This window comes from Cyanistes caeruleus, chromosome 16 (assembly GCF_971803275.1).
Source record: "Cyanistes caeruleus chromosome 16, bCyaCae1.hap1.1, whole genome shotgun sequence".
Taxonomy (NCBI): Eukaryota; Metazoa; Chordata; class Aves; order Passeriformes; family Paridae; genus Cyanistes; species Cyanistes caeruleus.
This window is the reverse complement of record NC_141716.1, coordinates 9,741,067-9,750,953: the sequence shown is the minus strand read 5'-3', so window position 1 is coordinate 9,750,953 and position 9,887 is coordinate 9,741,067. Positions and strand designations below refer to the sequence as shown.

The 9,887-nt window shown below is 43.2% G+C and overlaps 1 long non-coding RNA gene across 1 annotated transcript; it reads right to left on the bottom strand.

Moving 5' to 3' along the window:
- Window positions 1-1,705: 1,705 nt before the first annotated feature.
- LOC111938295 (uncharacterized) lies at window positions 1,706-4,270 on the bottom strand. The gene is made up of 2 exons (XR_002868920.2): window positions 4,176-4,270; window positions 1,706-2,805 (listed from the first exon to the last, which is right to left on the bottom strand). It is a non-coding gene; the product is annotated as an uncharacterized LOC111938295 (long non-coding RNA).
- Between the last annotated feature and the right edge of the window lie 5,617 nt (window positions 4,271-9,887).

Below are 9,887 nucleotides of genomic sequence, written 5' to 3'. Positions count from 1 at the left end.
TAACATACTGAAAGTATTTTCTCCTGAAAACCAAAATATTTCATTTTGTTTCAGCTGGAATCATTGCATATTTTGGTGAGGAAAACCATACATGTGTGGCAAGGGAGCTTTGTCATGAAAGGCATAACCTAACTAAATTCCAATTTTCTGCTGAAACAACCGTTTTGATTGCAATTGTTAGGTTATATTAGCCATTTCTCCTTGTTCACTGAATCATGTGTCACTTTGTAGCCACAAACAGTTCAAAATCATATTCATACATGAATTAAAATTATTCCTGCTTTTCTTCAGCAATTGTTTGTTGCTAAGAAGAATCTGAATATTTCTAGTCATGTCTTGAATCAGCACTCAGGGAGCTGTTTTGGTCAGGCAGCATCACTTATTTTCTGCTCCTTGTGTAACTAAACAGCAAGCTGAGAATTGCTTTAGCTGGCACCTGAAAGGATATTGCAGTTTACTGGATGCAGACACATAAGTGAATTGCTGGTAACACAAATGAGGAGATGAACTGTTTTCCTTAGATCAAAATGATCCTTCAAGTAAAAACAAAAACTGTGGACTGATTTGAGGTTATTTTAATGGCAATAACAACAAAAGGATGGAGATTAAGGTCTTTAGCAGGGAGTTTGGGGGGAAACTGAGATTGCTAGAAATAGTTTCTAAGATAGATTGACTTGAATAATACTGTGGGACACAGAGAAGAGAGAGAGACAATGCCTGAAGAGAATAAATCAAATATCTTACAGCATTTTAGGCATTCTTTCCTTTCCTAGACACTGTTTTTAGCTTCCAGAAATATGAACAATTCCAGGCAAGCAGAGAATAGCCTGTTCATTTCCCCCCATGATGAATAGTTGCACGTTAGCCTGCTCATTTAATGACAGCTATATATAGTGTGTATAATAAATCAGACCCCAGCACACAAATGCTTTCTGTTTACCTTTGAAATACTACTTTATTTTTTTTTTCCCCCTGAGAATTGTGATTGTTACAGGAATCAGATGAATCCACCTACATGTGCAGGGATCTGAACAATAAATTACCAGAAACTTTTGGTTCAGTGAAATCCCCCATCCTCCCAGGACTGCCCAAGACCCCAGGGCCTCACAGGACCAAAGTCTGCACAGGCTCTGGAAAATTAACTCAGCTCAGAGGGAATCTCAGTCTGAGCTTTGCATGAAAAATCTCATTTTAATCAGGGATCTCAGCCAATTAGTCTGATTATTGCATTATAAACACTTGTCAACTTTTATAATATGTGCTTTTGAAATACGATGCCTGAACTCCTCATCCCCGAAATAGAGTACTTTTAACCTGAAGTACACTAAGACTTCCTCTACAGTAATTTACCAGTTACAGTTTATATATACATGTATTGTCATAGATATGTGGGTGTGTGTTTGTGCGTTTGTGTGTGTGTGCATTTGTTGGATGAAAATACCTGATGTTTAGAAAGTATCTGAGATATCTCACTTCTAGGAAAAAACAGATTCCTTTCCCAAATAAGTATTACTAATTTTATCTGGGCTAGAAGATGCACATTTCAAGTCATTCTCTCCTATCCTGAGCCACTTCCCAGGGAGCTGGCACAGCACTAATAAGATGAGCTGATATTCCCACTTCCAAGATGAGAAATTCACAGATTGGATTCCCACTCTGGTTCCACCCCAAAGTATTGTTCTCCAGGGAAAGAGAAGGAGCAATCTCTATTTTTTCCTTTATTTTGGGAAAACTTTTCATGCAAAGAAATGTAGTAAAAAGTATTGAGAATTGCTGAAAGACATACAGATTATGTATGTTTTTATAGCCGTGAAGTCACCCAAATGGCTTTGTCTCCATTTCCCTGTTTGGCATAGATCACTTATTGTGCATATGTTTTCAGATGGAAATGCTGAATTAGACTATGGTGAAATGGATAATGCAGCCCTAATGCTGGCATGAGCTAATAAGAAAACAGCAATGAATCCACTGCTGCAGATTGAAGTACATGCATTTCATATTATTACTCAAGGCTTGTCTCTCCGATTAGATGATTGCATAACCTTAATATTATAAATCTTGCATGATGTGAATTGTTCAGCTGTAACCATAATCAGTTTTTACTAAGGTGGCATTTCTGTCATCTTGTTAAACACAAACATTATATATGCTCTAGTCATAATTTTATAAGAGTTGCTTTTAGTGGGTGACGGCTTTGTCAGTCAGGCGATGCTGTTTAGCTCAGATATGCAGTGCAAGTGCTTAAGATACTCATAATGGCAGTATTTGCTTCAGAAAACATCTCTTTGTAGATCCTTTAATTTTCTGAGGGTAAATTTCTCTTCAGAAGAAATGCAAAAACTTGCAAGCTCTTAGACAGAAACCTCTAAGGGCAGCTTTTCAGATCTTCCAAGAACCCAGTTTATTTAATCAAGTGAAAATGGCTGTACACTCCACAGAAATCACTGTGTGCTGCTGGTCTTCAAGTTCCCCTGCTCAGCTCTGAGATCCCACTTGCTTCAGTCCAATTTTCCACATCTCCCAGCTCCACATGGGTAAATAAATTCCCCCCAGCACAGCTTTATGGGGAGCTCACTGCTGCCAGCGTTTAAGGGTTTAAGACCCATTATATAAACCTCAGCCAGGTTCCTTTCTCCCATCAATTCACTGGGGATTTACACAAAAAGCTCACAACTGGGTGATAAATTTCAAGGCATATCGTGGGAAGAAGGGGACATGGTGAGTGTGGTTGTGCTGCAACACCATCCTTCATGCAGAACCTGGGGATTTACCTCCTCAACAAATTTATTGGCTTAGTCAGATGCTCTGTAGAAAAAACAAAAAAAAAATTAAAGCTAAGTTCCTGCCTTCTTCAGGTAATGGGCACTTTCCTATTTTTCCACTGTAGATCTTGTGTTGAGATAGTTCTTTACAGGGAGGAACATGTTGAAGAGATAAGGGCAACACGAGCACTTCCACATTTCTTCAGGGTTAGGAAACGCTGAGACTGCATAATCAGGGAATCAGGAGCATAAAACAGGAACTATCTCACCTCTCCAGCTCTGCAATAAGTCTAATCATCCTTGTTGGCTTTAACAGCAACAGAATTGGTCTTATACTCCATAATTTTGTACTCAAAATTACTCCTTAACTTTTATGCAAGAACTAGGTTCAAATAGCTTTTATAAGGCAGCCTGTGGATGTGATTTTCTGGTAGAATATATAAAACAATCAATTGCAGTGATCTGTTCTTTGGAGAATAAGAGTCTTTTCTGTTTTCTAGTATGCTAAGCATCCCTGCAACAGAACCTGGCACATTTGTTTACTGTGGAAAACGCAAGGGACAAAAAGAGTAGGTTTAGATTAGATATAAGGGATAAATTCTTCCCTGTGAGGGTGGTGAGGACCTGGTTCAGGCTTCCCAGGGAAGCTGTGGCTGCCCCGATCCTGGAATGTTCCAGGCCAGGTAGGACAGGCCTTGGAGCACCCTGGTCTGGTGGAAGGTGTCCCTGCCCATGGCAGGGGTGGAACTGGATGAGCTTCAAGGTCCCTTCCAACCCAAACCATCCTGTGATTCCACCTGCAGGACTCTGTCCTCTGCCTGTTCTCTGCCTGTTCCTTGTGCTGTGGGAGGACTTGCAGAGCCTTGTGGGAGAGTTCTTAGGAATTGGTTTATTTTATGGTCCAGAAAGGGACCTGCAAAAGCCTTGTGTTCCTAAACTCCCTGAAGCACAGGGCTAGCCCAGCACCAGAGCTCGAGGCCCACATCCAGCTGTTCATGGGCATCTGGAAATTTTCCTGTACATGACTCTATGAAGGCAAGAGGGAGATGGTTTGGGTGGCAACTCATCCTGCAGGAAACCCCATCCAGTGATTATCCTCAGTGCTCTGCCAGCTGCTTTACTATGCTGGAACTCTGACACCAGAGAGGCTTTCTCTCGTGGTTGGGAGGGAAAAATAGTTTTTAATATCAGATTTTTAAAAAAAGAATGTATGGCCCCTATACACTGTTAAACTTCACTTTATTGATCATAAATCTGTGTTTTGCTCAATGCAAAAGTTTTTCATCTTGCACAGAAAAATGCTGAAACAGCTACAAATGTCAAAAACACAAAGTTTTCTCTCCTGGACAATTTATATGGAAGTTATTGGATTTTTTTTTTTGTTGAAAAGCACTCTTACCACACTGCACTCACCCACTGGGTTAGGAGAAATTGCCTTTCATTGCCAAGCTTTGTTCCTGCCCTTCACTGAAAGGAAGAGACCTGAAAAATAAAGCAAGGCTGTTAACCTCTTCTACATGCCACTAGGGATAGAAGGGCTGAATTGGATAAGAAATCCAACAATGGGAATAAGACCTCAATAATAGCAGAGAAGGAGATATTCCTTGGCAGAGCCACTGCCTAAAGTAGGACACAGGCAAAAGTGTAAGGTGAAAGTGCTGTGGCTCAGAGCAGAGACACCTCACACTGAGATTTATCCCAAGCTCCACACCCAAAAACAACAGCTGTAGGAGCAGGATGGGCAGGCCAGGCCCCAGGGTGACATTTCTGGAATTAATGTGGCCCTGGGGTGCATCCCCCTGCCCTGTGACCAAAGGCATGGTCCCACCAGTGTCCCAGCCTCTGTCTCTGCAAGTGGGTCAATGCACCTTGGGACCAAGAGATTAACAGCCCTGTCTTGGTATTAATGACCTGCAAAAGCTGTGAAGGTGCAGAGCAGGGCAAAGAAATCTTGATTTATTAATGGCAAAGCAGAAAACTGGAAGGAAGAAGTGGAAGAAAAAATTCCAGCCCAGCCAAGGGTGGTATTGAGACAGATTTACCCTATTGTATCATGCATTTAAAATGGGTCATTTCAGCTAAGGCAGCTGTGTGTTAGCACATTGAATATTTGGTCTCATATATTTTTTTTTAAATAATACATCCCATTCAGGAAGATGAAATATAGGAAAAAGGATTCTTTTTTCTTTGCATCCAACTGTCCAAATTTCAAAAATTGTGCTTTTCCCTCATAACCTGGAAGCCTTCTTTTTCTGCTTGTTCTCCATCACGTGGTACAACAGGTCTCTGTGCTCCACTACAGTGGTCAGCATCTCCCTAGAGATAATGGACTGCATCATCACCTGGATGCAATTCTTCCCTTTGGTCATAAATCATGATGGGAATACAGTAACCAAAAGCCATGAAATATGAAACCACATAAATAAAGGAAGGAAAGGACTGTGAATTGTCTGGGGAAATCTGCAAAGAAAGGGAGGAGGAGAGACTTGCACTGTTGGAGGAGCCACAGCAAATATATATCCTGATTTTAAAGTCAAACTGTTGCTATAATTATTTAAGATTGGCCTCCCCCTGTGTCTCACAGGATGAGGCTTTGTTCTCCTTTCCACTAATTTCATGTGCTTTCTGTTCCTCTTGGGCTTTGCTTTTATTTCTGTGCTTTTCCCACTTCTAGTAGTTCTGTCTACAAATACCCCTGTTATTTCGTCATCCCTCCCAGTCCTCAGCTTCTGGACTGCTTCTTCTTCCTTTGCCTCTGTTCTGTTAAAATCACATGATTTTTGTTACCAAAGCTGAGAATTCCAAACCTGAGTTCCTACAAGGAAAATACTGGTCAGCCAAGTCAACAACTTCAACTCTCATCCAAAAGGTGGGGTCCAAGCACATCTACATGTTTAATTATATCAGAAATGTTAAATCCTCCTTCACAACTGCCCAGCCCAAACAGGATCAACTCTACAGTTTTGGAAACACAATAAAAAAAATTTAGTATATTGTCCTATTAGGAAGAAAAGTAAAAAGAAACTGAAAACAAAACATTGAAAAGTTTAAAAATGGAGTCCTAAAATCCTACATGGGAATCCTTAATGCTAAAACTTTGCTTAATTTTGTAGGCAGCATTTCACCCTTTAGATTTATTGAAATCAAGGCAAGGAATCTGTCACTGCTTTGTTCTGTACCAGTAGCTGGAGTAAACCTGTGTGTCCATTCCACTGTGGGAAGAGCTCTGTTTTCCTCAGAATCATTGCAGACATACCATGTAGTCTAAAATACCCTGGGATTTATAATTTGAGCACAGTTACTTTATATATGTCAAAACCAGTGGCTGATCCTGCTGTCCTGAGGCTACTTCCATGTACTACAGCACTAAACACTTTTTTTCCAAACTGCTGGCTGCCACCACAGGTTCCCTTGTCCCTGGGAAACTTGATATTTCACAGAGCTGAAGGACCCTAATTAAAAAATATTAGACCTATTGAAACATGCATGATAGAATATTTTTAAACATATTTTATTTTCATTGTATTTTAGCTTCTCCTTACGGACACATATTCACATTATATTCACATAGATACTAATAATATTTAAAACTTGACAAACTCCCACTTTCAGTGGTTGGTTGTTATGCTCTGTTCAGGTTCCTCCTAATGAATTAAGGCATTGATGAGGATTTTTACCACTGGTGTAATTTTATTTTTATAACACACACCCATCTGTTTGATGATAGGTGCATATTAGAAGACAGGATAAAACACACAGAACCTGGAGGTTTGGTTTGAACCATGTTTAAGTGGTACAGGTAGAATTGTGTTTCTTTTGGATCAGCTGCTTTCCTTCAGCTCTGCAGTGCAGTTAATAAACACTGCAGACTGCTCTTTCAGAGCTTGTAAACTTAGCAGAAATAAAAGGAACTAAGGGGTCTGACAACTGAGTGAAGCATATAAATGCCACTGAAAGCCTTTGGGGCCCCAGCTCCTGGGGAATATATCAGAGCCCCTGCAGGGTTTATAAATTCTGCTTATTTACAGGCAGGTTTCTGTCCTGACCATAAAAACCATAGGTCAAGAAGCCCTGCTAGATGGGGAGCACAAATCCCAGATTTCAGTCAACTCCAGCTTCTTCTTTCACAGGTCTGTGCAGCTCATCAGCAAATCTGTGGTGTCTGCTCCTGGATGTCACACCGAGCCTGTCACAGGGAAAGCATCTGCAGCTCCTGACCTGATGTAGGACTGATCCCCTGCAGATGTGAGCTCCTGGCTCCTGCTCAGGCTCTGCTTGCAAAACTCTTCACACTTTACAGCCTGGGGGACCTTGCCAGGTAGCTCAGATGGGAATGTTTCAGGGCCAATGTTTTAGAAGCACATAAGCTGGCTCAGCTGCTTCTCAGCAGAGGACAAGCAGGGCCATCCCTTGGGGCTGTGTCTCCGCTCACCTCATGTCCCCAGCATCTAAACAGGCTCCCCAAGGCATAAATCAAATTTGCACTCCCTCTACATACCCACCTAAGTCTCAGCTTCAAGGAGGCTCATGAATAGACAGATGTTTGTAGGAACCCAAAAAGCCCTTCACTGATTCCATGCTCCCGAGTGCTGTAGGCAGGCATCCACCCAGCAGCAGGAGGAGGAAGCACCACGAGCACTTCAGGTTTCCTCTCAGCATCCTGATCCCAGCTCCATTCCACCACACCCACTGTCTGACAAGCTGCTTTAATGGATGGGCACTGGCCTTCTGTGGAGGGGCTACGTGTAAAACTTCCCTGGGCTTCTCTTGTCGAAGTTAAAAGCTTTTCACGTCTGTGTTAATGTTTCTTTTTTTTTTTTTTCCCTCCTGTCTGCTGGCACCAATGACAAATACTACATCTTGCATTGAGTAGCAGTATATTGAATGGCTGGCAGAGGCAGAACACGGCACCTGTGATTTATCTCCGGGAGTTTGGGTTGGATGACACTGCTGGGAACAGACGGGGGCTCTGAGCTGTCACCTGATTACTAATTCTAGGATTTCTCCTCCGAGAGTGAGAAGGAGTGAGCTGGAATGAAGGGTACAAAAAGCAAATCAATAAACAGGTTAGTGTTTGCATCATTATTAACACTCGGGCTGTCAACACACCCATTGAAACTATCGCTCAGGGCAGCTCCAGATTTAATGGTCAGTGTAACAGATTTACTGTAAATGTTAGCTAAGGCAGAGCGGGAGGGGGGGTCTCGCTGACAAATAAGGGAGATTTCAGTGGGATGCATGGAACCCTTTATGTGTGTGCATAAATAACACCAGGATTGCCAGGCAGAGGAGGGGAGCCTTCTGCAGTATTTCTTCTGGCAGGGCTGTGGTGTGTCTCCATGCTCCCCTTCCCTCCCCAGAGCCCCTGCCTCCCTCCACTCACAGGCAGCAGCTGCACATCAATTAAATCACCAAGAGAGCTTTGATCTTGGGAGTCCCTCACAAACCCCTTAATAGCCCGGAGAAGGGAGGGGAAGGGAAGGCTGGTGCTGCCATATTCACACTAAATTAGCCTGTGATGAGAAAAAGCTTTAAATGTAGTTGGGTTTTATTGGTTTTACCCAGCTGATGAGCTCCTGCCAAATCCCCCTCTCCAGAGACAGTCACCTTTGCAGAGGTTTCTTAGGAACACTCCTGGCATCGCCCCTTCCCTGTTGATCTGTCCTCACACTTCCCACAAGTAACACACAACCAAGCAGCTCTGAGCTGTATAAATGAATGCACAATCAAGTGTCTCTGCTTAAATTACTGATGAAATGATAAATCTGCTGCAGAATAAATTGGCTGAAGACGAATCTTTCCAAGCCCTGTTGGTGCTGCCACTTTTTCAAATGAAAACCTTCATAAAGAAATTAAACTTGTTAAAATGAAAAAGCATCTAAATTCAAGTAGCTTTTGCAGGGGAGGATTTCCCAGATTGCACTGTCATCTCACAAAAGTCTTTCTCCAGGAACACTCTGCTGCTTTCCTTGCTTGTTTTAAATGGTTCCCACATGCACATTTGTAATTGTGCATCAATCTCCAGGTAACTGCTTCTGCTCACTGCTGCTGCCAGGAGAAGGAGGGACCCAGAGGCTGAAAGCTCAGAGTGTCAGATATTCCAATCACAGGTACCTCTCCCTGCCCCAAGGGCTGCTCACTGTCCTGGGGGTTCGAGCCTAATGGCAAAACACAGTATTCTGGAGCTGCCCTGTTTTGATATTCCCAAATGACATCTTCATCTCCTGCCCTCCAGACAGACACCTCAGGAAGTACAGGTTTGTACAAGATAAATCCCCTGTGTTCCAGGCTTAAGGAATTCTTGCTGAGAACACCCACCCCAGTGGAACTCTGCCCTCAGAGCACGGGCTCAGGACACAATGAAAGATGCCTGAAAGCTCCTAGCCATGTCCCAGCTACTGCAAAAGCCTCTCATAGGAAACTTCCACTGAGAGCATCCAGAGACCCAGCAGGGACCCAGGGCAGAGTCTGAGACCATTTGAGAGTCACATCTCTGCAGGGCACGGGTCAGTCACAGAGCCCAGGGACGGGGGGAGATTGGTCACCCAGGAGGAATCTCAGGAACAAGAGCAGCACAACTCCCTCTCCCCCTCTCTCCAGGCTGTCCCAGCCTCACCTTCCCTGTCCATGGTGTCTCAAGATGCTTTTTATGCTTTTCTGCCCCAGAACAGGCTTCTCTCAGCCCTTCATTTCATTAGAAACAAGCCCAAGATGAAGCTCATAGATTCCTGAATGCCTTTTTCTTCCAGGACAAGCCTACAACAGTGGCAGAGGATTTATTTACCTGTTAGTACTGGCATCCCTGGGACAGCACCCCTCAAATGTCTTCCACACTCTGTGACTTGCATTACCTGCCAGGACCTCAAGCCCTTCTGACACCAGTAGGATTGTGCAGGAATCAGGTCTGGTGGAACATGAGGGGATGCAGGCAAGGTTTTCTGTGGTTGTAGTTTATAACTACCAGTATGGAAACCCTTCAGTATCTGACTCGGGCCCAGCAATGTGGCTCTCCTCACATCATTTGATTTTGTGATGCTGTGTTGTGGTTCAACCCCAGATCCCCAAAACAGAGCTGGTAACTCTGCCAAGTGCATGGGGGCAGCTCAGATGGACATCCCCAAAGTG